A 24,005-nucleotide genomic window follows, 5' to 3' on the forward strand; every position below is an offset into this window, starting at 1 on the left:
CTGTTGTCGGGGGCCTCTCCAGCATGTTCAATACCGCAGTACTGGCTCTAGCCAGCAGGTTGCGCCATTGTATAATGGCAGAAAGAAAGCCCCCTAGGAAACCCTGCATCCAAAATTGGATTGCAAAGGGTTAAATAGCAAAGCCGGGAACAGTCGGCAGTGCTTGTTTACTTGAGAAAAAACATTCACAGTCCAACCAATTACATAACTTCCGGCCAGCAGGAATATTGGTGCAGAACTCACAAAGTGGTGCAACTGGGAGAAAAATCATAGGATAGCAGAAGAAGCTACAGTCCTATTTATCTGTAGGGTTCTGGTCCTGGCACAAACTCCTTTAACACTCGCCAGCTCTCTACTGGTCGGCACTCATATCCGGCATGCACTCCATGCTACGATGGCGGTTCCATTCTCTCTGTTCATCAGTGGCTCAGGATACCACTGGCATCTCTTGGGTAAAGGAGGCCCAGGGAAGGCTGAGGATGCCTTTAAGCTTCTTTCATTCTTAGCCACACAGAACTGAAGGTGTCTGTGCGGTTAACTTGAAGCTCCACGCACGCTCCTATCACTTGCAAGCTCAGAACGGATCTCCTTCCAAAACCATCTTGCATTCACATATATGAAGCACGATCACATGACTAACAAGATACATTTCTCAGACATCTCACATACCAGTTCTGCAGTGCTGCAGCTATGCAATACACATCATATTCATATAACATGAAAGACACTGACAATACATAAGCACGAGACAAATGCACACACACATTATGGAGGGGTCCCGTTAACTCTGGGCCACTACACTGTCACACACAATGCCCCTTGCAGTTGTCTCTCTGCCCTCCTGTCACACTCGATTCCCCCTTGTACTTGTCTCTCTGCCCCCCTGTCACACACGATTGCCCCTGGTAGTTGTCTCTCTGCCCCCCCGTCACACATGATTGCCCCTTGTAGTTGTCTCTCTGCCCCGTCACACTCGATTCCCCCTTGTTCTTGTCTCTCTGCCCCCCGTCACACATGATTGCCCCTTGTAGTTGTCTCTCTGCCCCCCTGTCACACTCGATTCCCCCTTGTACTTGTCTCTCTGACCCCCTGTCACATATGATTGCCCCTTGTAGTTGTCTCTCTGCCCCCCTGTCACACACAATTGCCCCTGGTAGTTGTCTCTCTGCCCCCCCGTCACACATGATTGCCCCTTGTAGTTGTCTCTCTGCCCCCCTGTCACACTCGATTCCCCCTTGTACTTGTCTCTCTGACCCCCTGTCACATATGATTGCCCCTTGTAGTTGTCTCTCTGCCCCCCTGTCACACACAATTGCCCCTGGTAGTTGTCTCTCTGCCCCCCCGTCACACATGATTGCCCCTTGTAGTTGTCTCTCTGCCCCGTCACACTCGATTCCCCCTTGTTCTTGTCTCTCTGCCCCCCTGTCACACATGATTGCCCCTTGTAGTTGTCTCTCTGCCCCTCCTGTCACACACGATGCCCTTAGGCCTCAGGTCCACTAGAAAAATACAATCCGTGCAGAATCTGCGGATTTTGCCCATAGGGAATCATTGGCCATCCGTGGTCCATTAAATTGATTTTTGCACCCGCAAGTGCAAGTTGCTCTAACTACTAAAGACACTTGTCATGAAGGTGTTGAATAATCCAGAGACTGTAGTAGCCATTAAAAGTGTCATTTTCCGCTGAATTTGGAGAAACCCCTTGTTATATTAGTTGCGTTGAGCCATTTAAATCATTCTTGTTTGACTGTTGTTTTTTTTTTTGCAAACAAGTGAAATTTTGTCAATTTGGGAAATAAACTTAATTTGAAATTGAATAATTTTGATTACAAGTGAAAATATGATGAGGTCTTTCTATGTAAACTTTCTATGTTTCATGCTCTTAATAGAATAGTCACAAAATTTACTTAAGAGGCTGGCACCTCTTAATAGATGAGGATTTGTCAAATGCAACTAATGTGATAGATTGAAACCTATGCCAGATTCAAGCTGGCGTAGGCTTCAGATATAACTTATACCCGTTTCTGGCATAGATTATAATAAATGTGACGGGCTATGGGCGACCACAACCCCTAATGCTAGACGCAACCAACTTTTAGAAAAAGTAGCAGGAACTGCTATAAAAGTCCAGTTGGTGTGTATCCCAAAACTGACTTTCGTTAACCTGAAATTTGGCGTAGAAAGCATGATAGATATGCCCTAATATATACAATTCATGGTGGTTTCAGGTGGCAGACCATTACTGGTTGCTGCTGCCTTTAGCAGGCCTTCATTAACTGCTGCCCCCTTTAACAAGGCTGGCTGTTGTGACCTGTGCAATCATATCCTTAAAACTGAGTGCAATACTTATATATTTTTTAAATAAATTATCTGTAATGAATTTATTATACTTATTTTAAATAAACCACAAGAATGTTTTCTACAAAAAAGGAACTTTAAAGGAGTTCTGTCGTTAAAAAAACAAAAATCATTACTTACCTATTCCTCCCCCCGTCAGTCTTCTTACTGCATCTTCTCCTCACTGATCTTCTGGCTCCTGCAGTCCCCCAGGTCATCTCACCCTCAGCGGTCTGGATCTTCTTCCGGTGACAAAGCCTACATTCACAGGCAGTCTGCCTCCTGCAGGTGAATGTATGCTACGTCACTAATGACATAGCGTTCACTGCCTGGCTGGGAATGCTGAGTTACTGCCCAGACTGTGCATGCGCTTTGTCTAGCGGCAATAACATATGAACACTTGCAGTGAGACAGCACGCATGCTCAGTCTCGGCAATAGCTCGGCATTCCCTGCTAGGCAGTGAATGTTAAGTCACTAGTGATGTTAAGTACACTGACCTGCAGGAAGGAGAATGCCAAGAATGGATGCTCCATAACAGGAAGAAAAAGGATCCGAACAGCTTGCGGTGAGTTGACCTGCGGGACTGCATGAGCCAGGAGAAGATCAGCGGGGAGAAGATGCAGTAAGAAGACTGACGGAGAGGAATAGGTAAGTATTGATCTTTTTTCTAATGACAAAACCCCTTTAAAGTGATTACAGTGATATGTCTGTTGTGTGGATCTGTGCAGGAGTTTTGGAGAAAATTGCCTTTTATCAGTAGCAGCAAATACATAGAGAATTACTTATAGTCCTGAATATTCATGAGCTGCAGGCTGGTGACACCCACCCCACCATCCAGCCAATGATTGGCTACTCTCTCTCTATACACAGAAATAGGCAGAGGGCAGTCAAACATTGGCTGTAGGCTGGACTGGGTGTGATAAGCCTGCAGCTCATGATTATTTAGTGCAAAGGCTGGACTGAGCGTGCCAAAGTGGGTGAAACCACAGGGATTTCAAGATAGTTGTCACTGGTGGCTCTGTAATCCCTCCCGACATTAGCAGTAATGGTACTCTGCTAAGCTGTCGCACAGTGGCACAAATAACGTATATGGATATGTTTGAAATAAATAATTGCTTTGTCACGGATAATGACAGTACTCCAATCTGAACTCCCAATCTGGTGATAGAAAAATAACTTGAGACGAGTCCAGTAGCTTGTATTAGTAATCTGGGAGCATGCAGTTTTACTTAAGCTTTTTGTAAATACAGGTGAAATACATTTAAACTTTGCAGCATTAAGGATGTAGCAGAGCTGGCAATGATGCAGTAATTTAACACATTGAAAGCAGTAGATTTGCACCTTAAACAACACTTTCTTCAATGCTCTCTCTGTACTTCTCTAGAGGTGACCCAGTAATGATTTCCTCTCAGTGTTGACTAGCCGATGGGCTTACTGGAAGTATATGATGCAGGTGTTAGATAAAGGTTGAAATTGGCCGCTGAACTAATCCTGGCTTTGAATTAACTTGGTAGTTTAACTCACTGTTTTGTGGAACACTGGCCTCCGACTCAGATCTCCTCACTTCAGGAATGAAAAGGCTGCAGAAAGGGACCTCGCTACCCTTGCTGGTTTGCTGAAATACTGCACACACGGCTGTACTGCTAACACAACTTCTCCTCCGACTGCGACTTGCTGCCCACTCTCCTCCGACTACACTCTGCTCACCTCTCTTTCACTTCCTCCCCCAACCTGCACTTTCTTCAATCAACACCCTCTCTTCATAGGGACTCATGTTAGTGTTTTCCCACTCTAGACTCATGCACCAATCAGCGGAGGCGTGACATATAACCCACAGGCAACCAGTTATTGCCAGCACTTAAGCTCTTAGCTTAGGAAGGGGAGAAACAGGGTTTCTCTGATGCGCGGCACCTTCTATGCCTACAGGAAATGCATAGACAGGTGTGACAGACCAAGGTTGGTGTGACTGCTCTGGAGTCCCTTTCGGGCCACTACTTTAGGACTATTTTAAGTAGTCCTCTGTACAAGTGCTGCTATGAATAAAATGCAATACAGTCTCCTTAATAAGAAACAAGGTGATGTACCCATGCATTGCACAGTGCTATAAGCTATATTGAAAATTTTAAAGTTACCTCCTTCTACTACATGGATTTGTAGTGTCCTGGAGTAGAGCAGGAATGCCACAAACTCTTTCTTGCCTCCTTTTTATGTGTTGTATGTGTTTGGTGTTCATATCATTAACCTTAATGTGTCTGTGTCCTTGTCACCCTAACCTGCTCGTAATTGGAGGAATAGTGAGTGGGCGGGTTAGGGGCGAGGAGTGTGAGAGAGTGAGAAGAAGACGAGATGTGGATGGGAGGACGTGTGTAGTAGGCTCAGACCCCGTGAAAAAGCCAAAAGAAACCCAACCTAACTGTGGAGTCGGGGCAAGATCCCCTCAAGAACGAAGGACCTGTGGAAATTCGGAAGGGAAATCGAGCGGAGTATGCCACCGCCTCCTCTGCTTATCCACAGAAGGGTGCAATGGGTCCGGCTGCACGTCTTCTGGTTGGAGTAAAGGTTGGGCGTGAGTCAGTGTATGGAGTCCTCGTTAGATCCTAGACGAGAGAGCCTAGGAACAGAGAAAAAGACTGTCCTATTTTCCTTCCACACTGACAGCACTTGTTAAGGCAATCCCCTGTCAGATAACTGCGACTGATGGAAAGTGTGATTATGGTACGGAATGTTAGCAAACAAAAAATGGTTGGCGATTGTCATGGAAAAGATGGTTCAGATATGTTGCTACCCAAGAATGTTGCCGCATGTACTGAGGAATCCCATGTTATAAAAGGTTAAACCGGAGGCACACAGTTTACTTAACAACAATTGGATTATTGACTCTTTATTTGTTTCATTATTTTAAAGGAGCACTTGCATCACGTGAACATTTCAACTTAGACTGTTATCATCTTCACTGCACAATTCCTTAAAACATAGATTTTATTATTTATCCTAAATTAAAATATGAGATAATCAAGAAACATAGAAAAAAATTTCGTGTCTGGAATCCCAGTATACCAGGAATTAAAAAACAAATGTGAAGTGTATTGAGTAGCTTCCCTTAGATGCCCAGACACTGATATTAGCTTATGAGATTTGTCTGTATGGAAGACAAATAGGCTACTTTGATACTTGTGAACCTTAATTATAATACTGTTGTCGCGAAACTCATCTAAATCTCAATTGCTAAATAGTGAAAGGATAGACCACTTGTATCTGTGTTCCTTTTTCCTAACGGCACTAAATCTTAGATCGATCAAAAAGAGTATAGTTCACTGGCGTGACACGTTTCTGCTGGATAACCGGCTCCTCAGGAACCTTAGTGAACAAATGTTCATAGTCACAGTGCTATTTGTGTTACGCAATGGACTTCAATTCTCACCAAGCTTAAAGGGGTTGTCCCGCGCCGAAACGTTTTTTTTTTTTTTCAATAGCCCCTCCGTTCGGCGCGAGACAAACCCGATGCAGGGGTTTAAAAAAAAACAAAAAACGGATAGTACTTACCCGAATCCCCGCGCTCCGGTGACTTCTTACTTACCTTGCGAAGATGGCCGCCGGGATCTTCACCCTCGGTGGACCGCAGGTCTTCTGTGCGGTTCATTGCCGATTCCAGCCTCCTGATTGGCTGGAATCGGCACACATGACGGGGCGGAGCTACGAGGAGCAGCTCTCTGGCACAAGCGGCCCCATTCAGAAGGGAGAAGACCGGACTGCGCAAGCGCGTCTAATCGGACGCTGAAAATTAGACGGCACCATGGAGACGAGGACGCTAGCAACGGAACAGGTAAGTGAATAACTTCTGTATGGCTCATAATTAATGCACAATGTACATTACAAAGTGCATTAATATGGCCATACAGAAGTGTATAGACCCACTTGCTGCCGCGGGACAACCCCTTTAAGCTCATGGCTCGTCCAAAATTAAAGATCCAAGCTGACAGCAGCATTTAAAGGGTTAACAGAGCTGATCAGCTGCACGGCTGATTGCTGTAATAAACAGCTGACGCCTGCGCTGCATGAAGAGAGGTCGCCCCATGATCTCTCTTCATTCATACCCTGACGCTGCAGGACGTAAATATACGCCCTGGAGCGTTAAGGGGTTAAAAGTTGTGGTGGAAGGACAGGACAAATGGGTCCCTGGTAGCTTCTGTAAATATTGTGTCAGTCACATGTAACCTCATTTTGTGAAAACCTATATGCAATCTTCTGCATAATGCTTTGTCTCTTTTTTCATCTCTTCTTTTTTTTTCTTCCCAGCTTTATCAAGTTGCATTGCAGACAATTTTTTTTTTCACTCCAACTTTATCAAGTTGAAATATTTTTTCTCCCTCCTTTCTTTTTCCCGCTTTTCTTACTTTATAAACCAGGGAAGAAGGCATACTCACACAGCTCTGCGCATGCTAACAGCTAACACAAGGGTAAGCCCTAAACACCTAAACATTATGCTCCAGTCTGCCTATTGTTTCATTTGGAAGCCACAACTAGTCTTCTAGTGTAGTATCACTATCTCACCTGGAAACTACCAGGGACCCATTTGTCCTATCATTCCACCATAACTTTTAATATTGCTTATCGCATCACAGACGTTTTGAGGCCTTTACCGCACGAGCGACTTCCTTGCACTGCGAAAAAAAATCGCATGTATGTAGAGCCCATGCTTTCCCTTTGGGTTCTTCCACGCAAATTATGTTTTGTAGCATGAGAGATAGCGAGATTACAAAATCATGGCATGCTCCATACAGCGGCGATTAGCATAATCTTTATTTTTTTTGTAGCCCATGTTTCCCCATGGAGCCTCCTTGTTTATCGCAAAGCACAAACTTGCGATTTTCATGCTATGCGATGTGATTTTAACATTAGAAAGTCCTACTGACCTTCTTGCTACAAAATCGCACATTTTTTCTCGCATTAGGAAATCGCACGTAGTATTTTTCCTCAAGAAAAAAGCATCTCTGAAGCTACAAAATCGTGTATACATAGCAGCGATATCGTTGTCGCCGTTGGGAAGAGGCCTAAAAGTCGTTTTAACATAAACACATTTTGTCTTTTAATGTCTTTAAAAAAAAACACGCCACCATAATCCCGAAAAGGGATCACGGTTTTAAAAGTTATTGTTATTTTACAGGACTTTATTATTACTTTATTTTATAATATTTATTGTATTACCGTGTCCTACAATAGTGCATAACGCTTTATTTTATGGCTGACATTTTTCCTCATTTTTTTCTTTTCTGCTCTTTTACTTTTTTATGCACTATAATTATTGTACACACGTCTTTCTTTTTTTAATCTGTTACTGGTAATAGTGTATCCCCAGCTGCAACTGAGGAGTGGGCATTGCCCTGAAATGCGTCTTTTTATGCTGGTTTAAAATAAAACGGAGAAGCTGAGCTTACTTCTGGTACTGTATATTTCGGTCAGCTGTGCCTACACCCATCATATTTTTTTCTTCACTAATCCATCAGAATAATCTCACCTGCCAGTGTGACTATAAGGGCTCCAACACACTTGCGTTTTTTGTTAACGCGATTGTCAGTGGGACTTTCTAATGTTAGAAACCCAACGCACCAAAAACGCAAGTTGCGTTGCATTTTTAACATTAGAAAGTCCCATTGACAATCGCGTTAACAAAAAACGCAGCGTTAAAAAAAACACAAGTGTGTGGTAGCCCTCATTGGGTTGGCTGCATCCGAACAACTAAGGGCTCATGTCCACGGGCAAAAGAAGAATTAAAATCCGCAGCAGATTTTAACTCTTCTCCTGCCCGCGGATCCGCACCCCATAGGGATGCATTGACCACCCGCGGGGTAGATAAATACCCGCGGATGGTCAATAAAAGTGATTTTAAAAAAAATGGAGCATGAAAAAATCTGGACCATGCTCCATTTTCGTGCGGGTCTCCCGCGGGGACGGCTCCTGCGGGCTTCTATTGAAGCCTATGGAAGCCGTCCGGATCTGCGGGAGACCTAAAATAGGAATTTAAAAGAATTTACTCATCCGGAGCGGGCGGGGAAGGTCTTCTCTTCCTCACGGCCGGATCTTTCTTGCTTCGGCTCGGCGGATGTGCCCGGCGCATGCGCGCGGCACGTCGGCGACATGTCGGCGACGTGCCGCCGGCGTGACGAGTTCATCCGCCGGCCGAAAAAGAAGATCCGGCCGTGAGGAAGAGAAGACTTTCCCCGCCCGCTCCGGATGAGTAAATTCTTTTAAATTCCTATTTTCAGCGCTCATGTCCGCGGGGCAGGAGGGACCCGCTGCAGATTCTACATGTAGAATCCGTAGCGGGCCTGATTTTCCCCGTGGACATGAGGCCTTAGTCTTTTCCCTGACCCACCATCTTAACCCCTTAGTGACCAGCCCAGAGTGTTTTTACATCCTGGCCTGCTGGGCTTTAATCCCCAAGGATGTAAAAACATGCCTCCTCTGGGGATTAAAGCCCTGCAGGCTCTGGATGTGACAGCTCCATGCCCACCCCACCCCCAATCACGTGAACGCCGGTTAAGGTCAATACAAAGTAAACAAAAAGTAAAATTTCAGCTCCCCTTGTCCTTTGTCTCCTGTCCATGTTCCTAGTTCCGTATTTCCTTGTCTGGTACCTTTCCTAATTACGCTCTCTATAAAAGGCCTGGCCTTTGCCACTCCCTCCTTGTGTTATTGTGCCCTGTGCCTCTAATCAAGCATCTCTCCCACGTACCTGCTTCTCTACAACCGTTCGTCCATCTCGGCTTACAGAATGGTAAAAGGAGAAGTTTTGGCTTTTCGGAAATCGCCCATCCTATTCATTCAGTCCATCCACCCAAAACACCCAACCAAGGACGGACTCTGCACCCGAACCAATGCAGATTGACGCCAAACTCCTGCAAACTCCTCTCCTTAGCAGAGAAAGAAAGGAGCCGCTCTGAGAATTTATGCCTGTACTGCGGGAGGTCCAGTCATCAGGCTATGAACTTTCTTATCTCCCCACTTTCTTATCCCTATCAAGATAACTATGCGGAGCCATAACATCTAAAGCATTACCATGTTGAATTCAGGAGCAGGAAAATCATATTGCAATCAGAGCTAAAACCTGTTGCGTCCTCCGGACTTGCAACCTCAAAAACACAAACAAAAGGCACAACTGTGCAAAAAAAAAAAACTAAGGGGAATTCTCTCCCCATCATCCTCTAACCCGGGAGGGGGCCCTGCCTACTCGGCGGACCGACGGCTCTAACAAGTGCGAGTCCGCGCGCGTGCCTGGGCCCAGTTCCTGTCAGGGAGCCCTAGCACAAAAGAAAGGTAAAACAGAAAACCAAACAAAGCATAAAAGAACTTAGCTAGGAGCTTCAGCCAAGGTGTGTTTCTCCGTCGCTGTCCAAAGGTAACTGAAGGATTGACCAGCACAGGAGATCATGCTGGCACTGTTTAAGTAAGAGCCAAGCTACTCAGCACCAGGTGCTGACTGACGTTATTCCTGCAACTACCACACCCCTCAACTCCAGGAGAAGCAAGGGCACACCCAAAACCTGGTCTGGCCTGCAAGCAAAGTGCAGGCCTCAGAATGGCTGCAACAAAACCGAACCCGTTGACATGGAAATGGTGGCCTTTTTCCTTATGGTTTCGGGGCCCGTCCTTCAGGAGACAAGGGAACTGGATATTCACATAGAGCCAGATCATCATCAGTTTTCATCTCATCTCTTCTCCAAAATTACCAGTCATGCTAGGAATCCCTTGATTTTCTACTCACAAGCGGGCCATCAACTGGGAATCAAGAACCATTACCTTTCCCTCAGAGCATTGTAAGGTGAATTGCCAATTCAAACTGTCGACACCCAATGTTATGACCCTCCTCAAAAGATTGTGAACTTCCCAACACTTGGCAATTTTTTTATCCTGGGAACCTTGATGTTTTCCGCGATGGATCCTACAGCTTTTGCCTTGGAGGAATTGAAAATCTGAAAACAACTGATATCAGCTTCTGAGGGTGTCTCCTAGGTGTAGTGGTCACTCCATTTTTCTTGGTTTGACCTCTGATACCGGGTAAATTCCGCAACATATATATTTTTGTCATGGTTAATCTTACTTTGTCCAAGTGCTGTTCTTATACCATTATTTCTACCGTTAATCCCAGAACTGCTAGAAAGGCTGTGGGGAGCAAAAATCTTTATACAACTGGATCTCAGAGGAGCATATAATCTGGTACGATTCCGCCCTGGGTATAAATAGAAAACAGCGTTCAGAACAAGATATGGACACTTTGAATATCTAGTCATGTTGTTCAGTCTTTGCAATGCTCCTGTCACCTACCAATATGATATACTGTAGAAACTGTAGATTAAGGCTGACCTTTTCTCAGGAACTTAAAAGGTTAAACGTTTTGTCAGGTTTGCAAATTTTTACAGGAAAAGACTTTTCAAAAATTTGTTTCATACGGCCCTTCTGAAAACCTTTAAAGAAGGCTCCTTTCCAGGGAGAAGCCAGCCACCTCCTCCACCAGTGATTGTTCAAAGGGTAGATGAGTATGTTGTGAGTTCAATGAATATTGTGAGACAATGTTCTGGACTCAAGACTTTGTTTGCAGTATCTGATAAGGTGGAAAGGATACAGGCGAGAGGAGAAGTCTTGGGAGGCGGTGCCTATGTCCCTGAGGCTTTTACTGCAAGTATCTGGGAAAACCAGAGCCTGGGATATCCAGGAGCTGTCAGGATTCAAACCTGCAACCTCCTGCACTCAGAGCAGCAGCTCAACCTATTGAGCCACTTCAGCATGCTGGAGAGCTCTTCTGAGTCCTAGCACCTTGTTCCATGTCCTTTGTATCCTTTCCATGTTCCTAGCTCAGTTTTTCCTTGCTTTGGTCCATCCTGTGTCTTGTACCTTCCCTGATTAGGTTCTTTATGAAAGCCTGGCCTTGCCACTCCCTCCTTGCTTGTTATTGTGCCCTGTGCCTATAATCAAGCATCTTTCCTACATTCCTGCTGCTTTACAACTGATTGTCCATCTCCTGCACGAGACCACTGCTATACATCCTGACTATGGTATTGCTTCAACCCTTGTATTATCATCTTGCAAACCAGACCCCGGCTACTCCTGGACCACGCTACCTTCCTGCAAGTGGCTACATCACGAGACTTAAATACCACGCTAGACTTCAATAATATTTCTTTTAGTTAAAATGTTCAGTAATGTCATTAGTTGCTACATAAGTGGCACCAGCGGACACTGTTGGTGAAGTCACTGAAACGCGAAAACTTTGTTTTGGTAGTATATCGTAGACAGCAGCTTTGCCCGACCTAATATCAGCAGTTTAAGAAATAGCAACCAACAACAGCACAGCTTTCATTTTACCTCAGCTATGTAAGAAATGAAAGCTGAGCTCTAGTGACCAATCACAGCACAGCTTTTATTTTACCCCAGCAGTAAGTGAAAGCTGAGCTGTGATTGGTTGCTATTGCCAACAAAAATTAAAGGGTAAGTCAGTGAGTTTTTGATTTTTTAAAATTATGCCAGTACTCGCCACCTAGTGCTGAAGCACGCTCATGCAAGATTTCACTCTTCGGACCAGAACTGTGGATTTGTATGCAACACAAACAGATTTTGTGTTTTACATAAGACTAGCTGATATACCCGGATTAACCAGACTTAATTTGGTACAGGCGTTTATCTGTTCACATGGAAAATTTTATGAAGTCGTGGGTACTTCAGAGGAATAAAATATGTATGCACATAGAGGAGCGTTAGATTCTCCTCAGACTGCAAGTACTGATGTCCCACCCTTCCCACTTTACTTTTTAAAATAATCCCCCCTTTTTATTCAAATTTAACCACAGACTGGAGGTTGCAGCCTATTCTTAGCCTTAAAGTCATGCTCCATTCCTGCAGTCCATGGCTGCATGGACTTTCAGTATATGCACAAAGAGGGGAGGTAGATTCTCCTCAGTACATACACAGATAGGTGAGGTAGATTCTCCTCAGTATATACACAGACTGGGGAGGTAGATTTTCCTCAGTATATACACAGAGAGGGGGGGGGGTAGATTCTTCTCAGTATATACGCAGAGGGGGGAGCTAGATTCTCCTCAGTATATACGCAGAGAGGGCAGCTAGATTCTCCTCAGTATATATGCAGAGAGGGGAGCTAGATTCTCCTCAGCTTATACGCAGAGAGGGGAGCTAGATTCTCCTCAGTATATGCACAGAGAGTTGAGGTAGATTCTCCTCATTATATACACAGAGAGGGGAGGTAGATTCTCCTCATTATATACACAGAGAGAGGAGATAGATCTCTGTATACAAATCATTTCCCTAGGCCAGTGATGGCGAACCTTTTAGAGACCAAGTGCCCAAACTGCAACCTAAAACCCACTTATTTATCGCAAAGTGCCAACACATCAGGGGGCGGGGCTTATCACGACGTATGATTTTACCCCAGTCATTCTAAAAAGGACCGGGCCGCTTAAAAAAAAAAACAGGGTGCAGATTTTGACTGCTTTTTAGATGCGGAAATACTGCAGAATGTGCTCAGCGGAAATTTCTGTGGAAAATTCTGCAGCATTTCCGCATCCAAAAAGTAGTCAAAATCTGCACCCTGTCTATTTTAAAACAGCCCTGCCCATTTCTGCCACCTGTAAACATACCCCAGCAGTAATAGTGACACACCCCCAGCAGCCCCAGCGGTAATAGTGACCTCCACCCCACAGCGGCAGCAGTGGTAATAGTGACCCCCTACAGCGATAATAGTGACCCCCACCACACAGCAGCCCCACCTGTAATAGTGACCCCCCAGCGGTAATAGTGACACCCCCCAGCAGCCCCAGCGATAATAGTGACCCCAACCCAGCAGTAAGAGTGACCCCCACCCCCCAACGATAATAGTGACCCCCACATCACAGCGGCCCCAGTGGTAATAGTGACCCCCACAGCGGCCCCAGCGGTGATAGTGAACCCCACCTCACAGCGGCCCCAGCGGTGATAGTGATCCCCACCCCACAGTGGCCCCAGCGGTAAGTGACATCCCCAACAGCGGCCCCAGCGGTAATAGTGACCCCCACCCTACAGCGGCCCCAGAGATAATAGTGACCCCACCCCCACCCCACAGCGGCCCCCAGTGCATTAGGGACACCCCACAGCGGCCCCAGCGATAATAGTCACCCCCACCCCACAGCAGCCCCCAGGGCATTAAGGACAACCCCCAGCGGCCCCTAGTGCAGTAATGACACCCCCAGCGGCCCCCAGTGCAGTAGTGACACCCCACAGCAGCCCCCAGTGCAGTAGTGACACCCCACAGCGGCCCCCCAGTGCAGTAGTGACACCCCACAGTGCGCCTCCCGAGACCCACATACTTACCACCTCCTCCTCCTCCTCCTCCTCCTCCTCCTGGAAGCTCAGCTCCTCTTCTGGTCAACGATGGTCCCGCCATACATATTAACTTTTTATTACCCACTTCTGCCTCAATAGGTAATTCCCAGCAACCTGATTGGTTGTTTGGTGAATCAGCCAACCCAAACAACCAACCAGGTTGCTGGGAATTGCTGATTGCAGCAGAAGTGGGGAAGAAAGAGTTAATATGCTCCCGGCACACACTCTGACTTCAGTGTGCTGCCGGACGCCTCCCCCTCCTGACGGAACCAAGTAGTAGGAGACGTCGGAACAGGGGAGAGGGGAATTCCAGCTGCACACTGAAGTCAGTGTGTGCCGGGATCAGCGCGGCTAGCAGTGCCGTTTGTGAATGCCAGCAGGGGAGCCACGGCCTCTGCTGGTATTCACAAGTGGTGAGCGGCCAATGGGGCGCGTGCCAGTAGGGAGGGCTCTGCGTGCCGCCTCTGGCATGCGTGCCATAGGTTCGCCACCACTGCCCTAGGCTTTATGATTTCTGAAAAAGAATTCTGATGTATCGAGGATTTTCACAATTTTTCACGCTTTGAATTGAATACAGAAGTTGCGATCCATTTACTTTTCCCATTTACGACAAAAAATGCCTGGGTTAAATTTCACATTTCTGCGGTACAGATGTGTGTTATCTACATTACATAGGGGTGCACTTACTTTTGCACTTAAAATTGAATAATCACGTTGCCATCCCTCTACTTTTCCTATTTAGGACCTAAAGAATGGTTGTGCCAATTTTCACATTTGTACGACCCCGGGAATTTACATAACATGGGGGTCACTTGCTTTTGCTCTTAAAATTGTATAATAAAGTTGCGACCCATGTACTTTTCCTATGTATAACCTAAGGAATGGTCATGCCAAATATCAAATTTGTATGACACTGGGTAGTTAAAGGATTACTGGTGAGTCAGTCAGTGAGGACTTTTGATTATATGAAAAAAAATTATATATATATATATATATATATACATGCGCACACACACACATACACATACATATATATGATTATTAGTGGCTGCAACAAGCAACAAATATTGTTAATGTGTTTGTTTACTGACATGAGCGGCAAATAAGGAGTTAATCTAATTAAAAGATGGTAACGTCACCTCAGCCAAAAACTGAAAGGAGGAAAGAGTAGGGTAGAAGAGGCGGAAAGTCTGAATCTTGTGGCTTTCTTAATTTCCTGTTTAAACAAATGCACACTACAACGTGAGGAGAGCGAGGTGTGAAATGTACAAGTATCTCTTATGCAGACATCATAAGAAGCAGCGAGAGAAACCCATCAGTAGCAAGAAGCTGGGCCACCAATACACCACCGAACTGCACAGGTAACTGCAAACATTAAGGGTCACTTATATGGGGACTACACCTTAGAACCAGGAACGTGGGTCAGCCTTGACATTTTCTGAATGGGTTTGACTGTTGCTTTTCTACTTCTGTATTTTCATTTTCCGCTAGAACAGTTGAATTCACAATGCTGCAGGAACAAAAATAAAGTTGCACGCTAGTTTTTTGTAATTCCTCCAAGAAATGTTCAAAGGTTGCGCCACACAACAATGATGGCTTGCTACTACGGTGAGGCAACAAGTATAATCTGTCGTAAATGTACGCTACTTTCTGGAGACCATAACAGGCATGATTAAATTCTAAATATTGTTGCAACAGCATCACCACCCCCTCTTAAAACCAAAAAAAAAACTGTCAAAACCTGACCTGCGTGTCGTTTATAGATATAAAGTTCAGTTTATAGACCACATATTGTTTACATAATTTTGTCATAATTGCATCTTTACTAGTAAATTGAGGGCGTGTAACTTCTTCTATAAATGTGCTGCTTGTGAATGATATAATGTGAATGAAAGGATACAGGGGGTGGACATGCATTTCATACAGTGTTTCCATATTTTTGTCCATCCCTATAAGTTTATTTGGTGCAATAGTGCTACTACAGTTGCTCATGATCATTGCTTCTTTCTATCCATTTTTCCTATTGCTCAGCCTTGACTGAACTCACCATTTGATCAACATTATACTGTTTGTGACAGGGAAATAATGAAATATATATATATATATATATATATATATATATATATATATATATATATATATATATATATATATATATATATATATATATGCCTTTGGCCTAATGCACATGGACGGATTTCTGCTGTGCTTCACGCGACAGAAATCCGAGGCGTTACCCCGCAGCTAGTAGGTTCTATTGAACCTAATAGCTTTCTGCCTTTCAATGTTCATGCTGTGGAATTCTACAGTGGAATTCCGCAACGTGAAAGAAATCGCAGCATGTTCTAACTGCCGTGGAAAAACGCGTGGCTGGCTTCCATTGTAGTCAATGGAAGCCGTCCGTTGCACAATTTTTCCGCTGTGAGCACAGTGGAAGTATCGCATGATTATGCGTCACTGCCCACCGCTGGTGCGTCATGCGCTGCACTGCACATGCGTGCAGGCTCGCCAGATGGGTTCGCGTGGCGGATCTGCAGAGGTTAGTATGGGGTCTTTGTGGGGCGCCGTGTCGGACTCCGCTGCAATATTCCGCTGCCGGAGTCTGCCACAGCCGTGGGCATGCGGCCTTACCCAGAAAAAATGAGCTAGGAAGCTGAAACTGCCCTTACTATTCTACATATTCCCCCAGATATCAATGCACTTGCAACATCTCTGTGCAGTTTTTTGAGTCCCTTCAAATAGAATTCTCAAACCACTCATTTGCAGCATTAGTTGCCTCTAAAACTCTCCCAAACCGTTGTCTCTTTAGGTGTTTTTTGAGATTGGGGAACAGATGGTAGGCAGATGGAGCCAGGTCCGGCGAATAGGGTGGATGGGGCATCAGTTGAAAGCCTAAGGAGGCCATTTTTGCAATACTGGCACTTGCAGTGTGTGACAGGGCATTGTCACGCAACAGGAGGACACCTTCGGAGATCTTTCCTTTATGTTTTTCCTTAATATTTTGCCTTAGCTTTGCCAATAACGAACAGTAATATGTTGCATTGATGGCTGTACCCTTTGGGAGGTAGTCTACGAGCAGAACTCCCTTCCTATCCCAAAATGTGGTTGCCGTTGGCCTCTGCGCTGACCTTTGCAGATGGAACTTCTTTGGCCTGGGGAAACTACTGTGCCTCCATTCCTTGGACTGTTCCTTTGTCTCTGGATCATAACAGTAGATCCAAGTCTCATCACCAGTTACCAGCTTGTCCAGGAAATCTGGTGCAGATTTGGAAGTGTTTTTTCACGTATTTCTGTGCGTAATTCACCCCCTCATTGAGAAGACGTTAATTCCGCAGCAGAAATTGCAATAAAATTGATATGCTGCAGGATTGAATTCTGCACCGAATGTGAATGTCTCACGCGTTGCATTTCCCACTGCTAGGTACACGTGATGCGATGCAAGGTTTCCCTATTGAAAACAATGGGAGAAACTCAGTGCTTCTACTTCACCCAAGTGATGCGAGGCAGTTTTGTTACAAAAATGCCTTGCATCTGCTGCAAAATCGCATGTTCGCAGGCGCAATATCGTGCATATTTTATATGCCCACGCAAATAGATTCATAAACGTTATGAACTTTTAAATCTCTGTTAGGCCTCTTTCACATGAACGTATATCGGCCACTGTTTTCACGACCAGCCGATATATGCTACTATCATATGGCCGTATTCCAGCATCTGAAAGTGGCCTAATACAAGCCTATACCTACCCTGTTAAAAACATAATTACAGTATAATTAAAATCTTGACAGGATATTAGGAAGACTGTTCTGTATATACTAGTCTGGTCTTTTACATTATGAAGTATGAGGCGTTCCATATAAAAAAAATATATAGTAGATATTGTCAGTTATACAGTGCTTTATGTGACATTGGCGGGTGGATGCGTAGTTCTAATCTATGCATTGATCTCATTGGTCATCATGGTTTAGTCCATACTTACATTGTTGTTGGTAAGAAGCCACAGTACTTCCCGCAACTACTAGACTGGACATTATCAGTAATAACAGAGCTTAAAAAAAAGAGTGCTAAACACGTTCCCACCGCTGCCTGCTGTGCTCAGATAACACTTGCTGGGTGTCGCTTGCACTACCACTTCTCACGCCATCTCATCCATGTCGTGCACAATCCTCTCATTATTGTGGTAGGTTTCTTTAAATTATATGTTAATACAAAATGATTTTAATTTTTCCTATAACCATCTTTATATAGTAAATGCAAATTCACAATATGGTACTTGAATGTGTCCTAATTTTCTGTAATTGTGATAAAAGTAATCTGTTTGGGAAATTGTAGGGTGTTAATTTGTGGTGTAGTAAAACAGAGGACAGATATGATCTTCTCAGGCTCAATCTAAAATTCATCAAAGTTTTGTCTTGTGTTGCAGAAAACCTTCTATGTTGTGGCTGTTATGTACAAATGGTAGTGGAGGGCTGCAAAATATACAGGATAAGGCCTCCTGCACATGGGCAAACCTGAATTGCCCCAGGATTCCACAGCAAATACTGTCCATAGCTTGCTATGACAAAGTGATTTTTCATGTACAAATTGCGATTTCTGCTCATGGAGGGGAAAAACAAATCGCTGCATGCTCCACAGATGTGAAGCGCCACACAGACAGCCTTCATTGAAGTCAATGGAAGCCATCCGACCCACAGCTTTTTAATCTCTTAATTTTTCTTTTATGCAAATAGGAAACTGCACAAAAAAAGGATTTTTTTTTTTTAATTTTTAACAAATTTTTTTCTTTTTACACTATTTTTTGGTTTTTGTTATTTAAAACTTATGTCCCTATGTGGGACTAGAACCATGAAAGTTATGATCGCTATGATAATGCATTGCAGTACTTCAATGCCTTATTTCTCATGATAGTGATCTTACACAATAGCAGGCCAGGACTCCGTTGTCTAGCATCCGGGTGCAATGGCTACCCATCAGTCCTCCCACCACAATGACCTCACAGAGGGAGCACGCTCCCTCTAAACTATTTACATGCCACGATATATATTGATTGCAGTATTAAGGGGTTAAGAGCAGGGATCGATGTTCTCCTAATCTTATATCAGTCACAGCAGGCTTCTGCTACGCGATGGCTCGGGCTCAATTCTGAGCCCCCTCCATCCACAGAACACAAGTTAATGTCCTATTGCGTTAAGTGCCCCCCAGCCAGGCTGTAAACTTATGTCCTATGGGGTTAATTGTTTGTACAATAGCCATCTTTCTTTGTAGATTAGGGTCAGTTCCGGGTTTTCTGGAGGAAAGAAACTGAAATAAAATGATAACAAATAGATCACTTTTTTTCCCCATTGAAATCAAGTGAAAAGACTTCTATTTGCTTCCATTCTATCAGGTTTCTGTTTTTTTTTTCTTTTGGGATGGAAAAAGTAACGCTGCTGACTGCACTATTTTCTTGTCCAAAAAAACGGAAACCTAACTGAACGCAAGCAAACTGAAGCGGATTCCCCAGTGGCGAAAAGTATGGATCAGTTTTTTTCCATTTTATTTCAGTTTCTCTCCTCCAAAAACTGAACAAAGAGGAAGGAAACCCTGAAGTCAGCCTAACGCAGGTGTGAGAGCAGCCTAGTTTGTCCCTAAGGGGTTATGTGACAGAACACTGTTTAGTAAACATGGGCAGAAGCATGTATTACATAAAGAAGACAGGAACCTAAGAGGAGACATACATCTGTTACACCTACATGTCAGCCTCCAATCACAATCCACACGCACAGCACATGACCTGCCCCAAAACACTATGTTCTCAGGGATGCAGACACAACACACGGCGGTGAGACACGAGGAGCTGGGACTTGCTGCCTACTTGGAGGTTGGAGGATGAGCTTCATGTACTGTGTGTTTTCATTCAAAACTTCCTCAGGCGGACAGACAGGTAAGGACAGGTGTGCTCACTATTACTTCTTGTGTACTATGAAAGTGGCCGTAAATATGGATATCTTACAGTATTACTTGCATGTGCTTGTTGGTCACCTCAAGGCAGATTTGGTGTAATTACAAAGAATCCAGTACCTATGTCAACCATGAGAACCCAACCTGCAGTACTACAGCGCAGTGTTACCCTACCTGTTCTAGCTCGCAGCAGACATCCTCAAAAAGGTTTTATCTCACAGCAAATGTGCAACAAAATTGTAACAGTCTTACCTTCTCTCTCTCCTTCTCACCTACTGTTTCCTCTCACTTTCTCTTTTTCTGTCTTATTCTCTTTCCTTCTGCCTCTCATTCTCTCTTTTCTTCTCTATCTTCTTCTCCCTTTCTCATTTTCCCCTTTCTCTCTCCTCCTCTTACCCTCTCCTTTTCTGTCTCCTCTTTCCTTCTATCCATTGCGTTCTCTCTCCCTTTCCTTCTCTCCATCTCTCCCCTCTGTTTCATTCTTTCCTTCTCTCCCTCTCCTTTTATCTCTCCTCCTCTCTATTACCTTCTCTTTCTCCTCTCTCCTTTTTTTCTCTGTCTCCTCTTTCCTCTGTCTCATTCTCTCTCCTTCTCCCACTCTTTCCTTCTCTCACCATTCCTTGCTCTATTACCTTCTCTTTCTGTCTCCTCTTCTTCTCTTTCTTTCTCTCTCCCCTCATCTCTCTATTACCTTCTCTCTCCTTTTTCTCAGTCTCCTTACCATGGCCCCCCCTTAGGAGCTTCTCTTGGCACAGCACCCCGCTGGGAATCACTGCTATAGGGCAACATTACTGGCTAAAGTTGAATCCCTTTATTAGTACTGCAACCCAGCCATGTAGGAGTCATCCATATACACTGGTCCCAAGCCCGGATAAATGGGGAGAATTAAGGAAAGACCTTGCAATCTACCCTGTAAAAATGTCACCTTGGAAACCCTATGAAAGAGCTCTCAAATGATTCCGATGTGGTATTCGATGGCAGGGCCCCCAGGCCAAAGGATTCTCTAAATGCTACTGCAGGGTCTGAGTACAAGTAGTCAGGGTTTTTCTCATGACGCAACTGGGGAAAAGCTCTCGCAGGCTCAGCTGCTGATGCACCTCATGAAGAATGGAGAGGACTGCGCTGTACTAAAGCTCACATACTAGCAGCATGGAATATGCGTGGCATGAATCTAGGGAAATTGGATATTTTGAAATGCAAAATGGCAAGACTTGACATTGACATTCTTCGGATTAGCGAATTGCACTGGACAGGTAATGGATATTTTCAGTTCGATGACTTCGCATTGCACTATGCCGGACATCAGGATATCAAGAGGATTGGAGTAGCCTTTATTACAAACAAGCAGACCTCAAAGGCAGTAGAAAGTTTTAGAACAATCAGTGACTGTATCATTGCCATCCGGATACATGGTAAGCCAGTGAACATCTCAATCTTCCAAGTCTATGCCCCAACAGCTGATGCTGATGAGGAAAAATTTTTATGCAGATGTCCAGAAGACTCTAAATGAAGTGCCAAAGAAGGAAATCATTTACATTATGGGTGACTTCAATTCCAAAGTCAGTAGCCAGCCAGAAGCAACCATCACAGGAAGATTTGGGCTTAGTGAAAGAAATTAGGCCAGTGATCACCTGGTACAGTTTTGCCAACAAAATTGTCTCAGGATAACAAACACATAGTTTATGCACCCCAAACGCAAACTATACACGTGGACATCTCCCAATAACCTCCAGCGAAGTCAGATTGATTACATCCTGTGTAATCATCATTGGCAAAATTCAGTTGTTGCAATAAAAACCTTTCCTGGCACCGACTGCAGCACTGATCATGAAATCCTTGCTGCTAACATCAAATTCCGTAGCATTAAGAAAGGTACGCCATTAAGAAAATTTGACACCTCTAAAATCCTTCAATCCTTCACTATTGAGTTAGCAAACTGATTCGAACTGCTTGACACATCAGAAAAGCATCCCGAGGAACTATGGCACGATATACAGTCCACAGTTATGGAAACAGCCAATAAGAAGCAGGAAAAACAACTCTATTGGTTGTCCGAGCAAACCCTCAGAATAGCTAATAAAAGAAGAGTGGCAAAGGTGGCCGGCAACAAAGACGAAGTTGTGCAACTAAATGCCGATTTTTCAGCGAGCGGCAAGGAAAAATAAGGAAATGGACTGAAATGAGCATTGCAAAAAACTTGAAGCAGAAGCCATGAAAAGCCATATGCGATTCTCACAAGTCAAGATGGCCCGAAAACCTTTCTTGGCATGCAACAGCACAATCAAAGGCAAAAATGGGAATTAACTGAATGACCAACAGAGTATCAAGAATAGGGGAAGGGAATACTCAGAGGAACTATATGCCTGCAACCACATACCTGGACCATTACATGAGGTGGAGCCTGTGAACTTGGAGCCATCCACTATGAAGTCAGACATGGTTATAGCAGTGAAACAACTAGCCAAAAATAAAGCATCAGGTGTAGATCACATACCGGCAGAGTTATTGCTGCCAGTACCAGTGAAAACAATCACAGCGCTGTGCCAGGCAGTATGGAGATTCGCACAATGGCTACAGGACTCCAAAAGATCTGTCTTCATCCCTCTACCAAAGAAAGGCGACTCCCAGAATTGCTCCAACTACTGAACAAAAAAATTATACAGGAAACACTGAAATCAGAAGTTGAAGCGGCACTCCCTGATGCGCAGACAGGATTCTGGCAAGGACACAACACCCACGACCATATTGCAAACCTGCGATGGACCATGGAAAAAGCTTGAATGCCAAAAGAATATCTACATGTGGTTCATCGACTACATCAAGGCCTTTGATTGCATTGACAATCACTTTATACCAATCAAGTCACTGTGAGAACACAGTATGGGGACACAGATTGGTTTGGGATTGGCAAAGGTGTACGGCAGGGCTGCATCCTCTCACCCTTCTTGTTTAACCTATATATGTGGAAGTGATCATGCGTAAAATGGACCTAGATGAATTGGAAATCAGGGTGAAAATAGGTGGAAGAAACCTCAACAATCTCCGTTATGCGGATGATACAACTCTGCTTGCAGAAACAAAAGCCGGTCTGGAGCAGCTGATATGTAAGATTACAACTGAAAGTGAAAAAATGGGCCTCTACCTGAATTTAAAGAAGATTGAAATTATGACAAATGCAAAAATTGGCCAAATTTCACGATGAGGGCATAGAGGGCATAGAATGCATGCAAAGCTTCATCTTCCTTGGCTTAAAAATTATCCAGGCTGGAAAATCTATGTCAGAGATAAAACGTAGTATTGGATTGGGGCGAAGCTACACATGGACAAAATCTGGAAAAGTAGGGATATCTGTATAGCAACTAAATGCAGGATAGTGCAAACAGTTTCCCCACAGCCATGTATGGATGTGAAAGCTGGACTGCGAAAAAAGCTGGAGCTGGAGCTGTGATGCCGGCGAAAGCTGCTGCGTATATCCTGGATGGCAAGAGTAACAAACAGAGAAGTTCTGAATCGTATAAGACCCTGTATCTTACTGGAGGCCAAGAACGGCCCGGCTCAGACTCATGCATTTTGGTCATGTAATGCGAGCAGAGTCGCTAGAAAAAGCTATAATGCTTGGAAAGATCAGTGTCAAAAAAAGACCTGCCTGCCAAAGGACACGATGGCTGATACTGTCAAAGCTGATACTGGCATGGATCACACAACTGAAAGAAGCAGTGCAAAACCGAACAACATGGATGGAACTCGCCTTTAGGGTTGCCGAGGGGCGTGAATGACTAAACGGCTAATAACAACATTAGTATTCCAATATAGAGCATCTCATTACTTACATATCAACTCGCGTTCCATAATAAATACACCTATAGCATGAATAGGGAATAGACAGACACAACTCATGTTACCAGTTTTGGTGGGTGTAGTTTATGTCCATGTTGCCAACTTGCCTTATTCTTTTCTTCTGGACAACTTATTCAAAAATAACAGACAGTCAACATTTTTTACAGACTGGAAAACCCTAATAAATGCTAAGGATTATAAGGGATACGGGTTTATAGGTCAGCAGCTGATATGAACACATTACCAGCATTTGATTTGAGTTGTAAAATGAAGATAATAATAGCCATAATAACCTGCTCAAGTACCTCACAGGTTCATCAATTTTTTTTTTCACGGACCCTGGAAAAAAGTGCCCTATTTTTATGGACTGTAAAGGAATTTGGACGTTCAGTAGACCTGATTGCTTCATGCGAATGGATATAAAGCTACGGCTGTGGTGAATGTTCAAGTGATTGGCTGCAGCAGTCACCTGCAAAAATCTCATGTATCACAGACAAAATAGTCATGCAGTTGTCCATAG

The 24,005-nt window shown here is 44.2% G+C and overlaps 1 protein-coding gene across 3 annotated transcripts in view; it reads left to right on the forward strand.

Moving 5' to 3' along the window:
- Window positions 1-14,938: 14,938 nt before the first annotated feature.
- The window catches only part of TRAF3IP3 (TRAF3 interacting protein 3), an 83,857-nt gene continuing 74,790 nt past the window's right edge, over window positions 14,939-24,005 (forward strand). The window contains exon 1 of one of the 3 annotated variants that reach the window (XM_066600206.1): window positions 14,939-15,069. The gene's annotated coding sequence lies outside the window, so the exon portion shown is untranslated. Of the gene's footprint in view, window positions 15,070-17,797; window positions 17,889-19,506; window positions 19,632-24,005 lie in introns of those variants that run through there. The other 2 variants (XM_066600205.1, XM_066600204.1) reach the window with 2 other exon arrangements.

This window comes from Eleutherodactylus coqui, chromosome 4, assembly GCF_035609145.1.
Source record: "Eleutherodactylus coqui strain aEleCoq1 chromosome 4, aEleCoq1.hap1, whole genome shotgun sequence".
In the NCBI taxonomy this organism is placed as follows: Eukaryota; Metazoa; Chordata; class Amphibia; order Anura; family Eleutherodactylidae; genus Eleutherodactylus; species Eleutherodactylus coqui.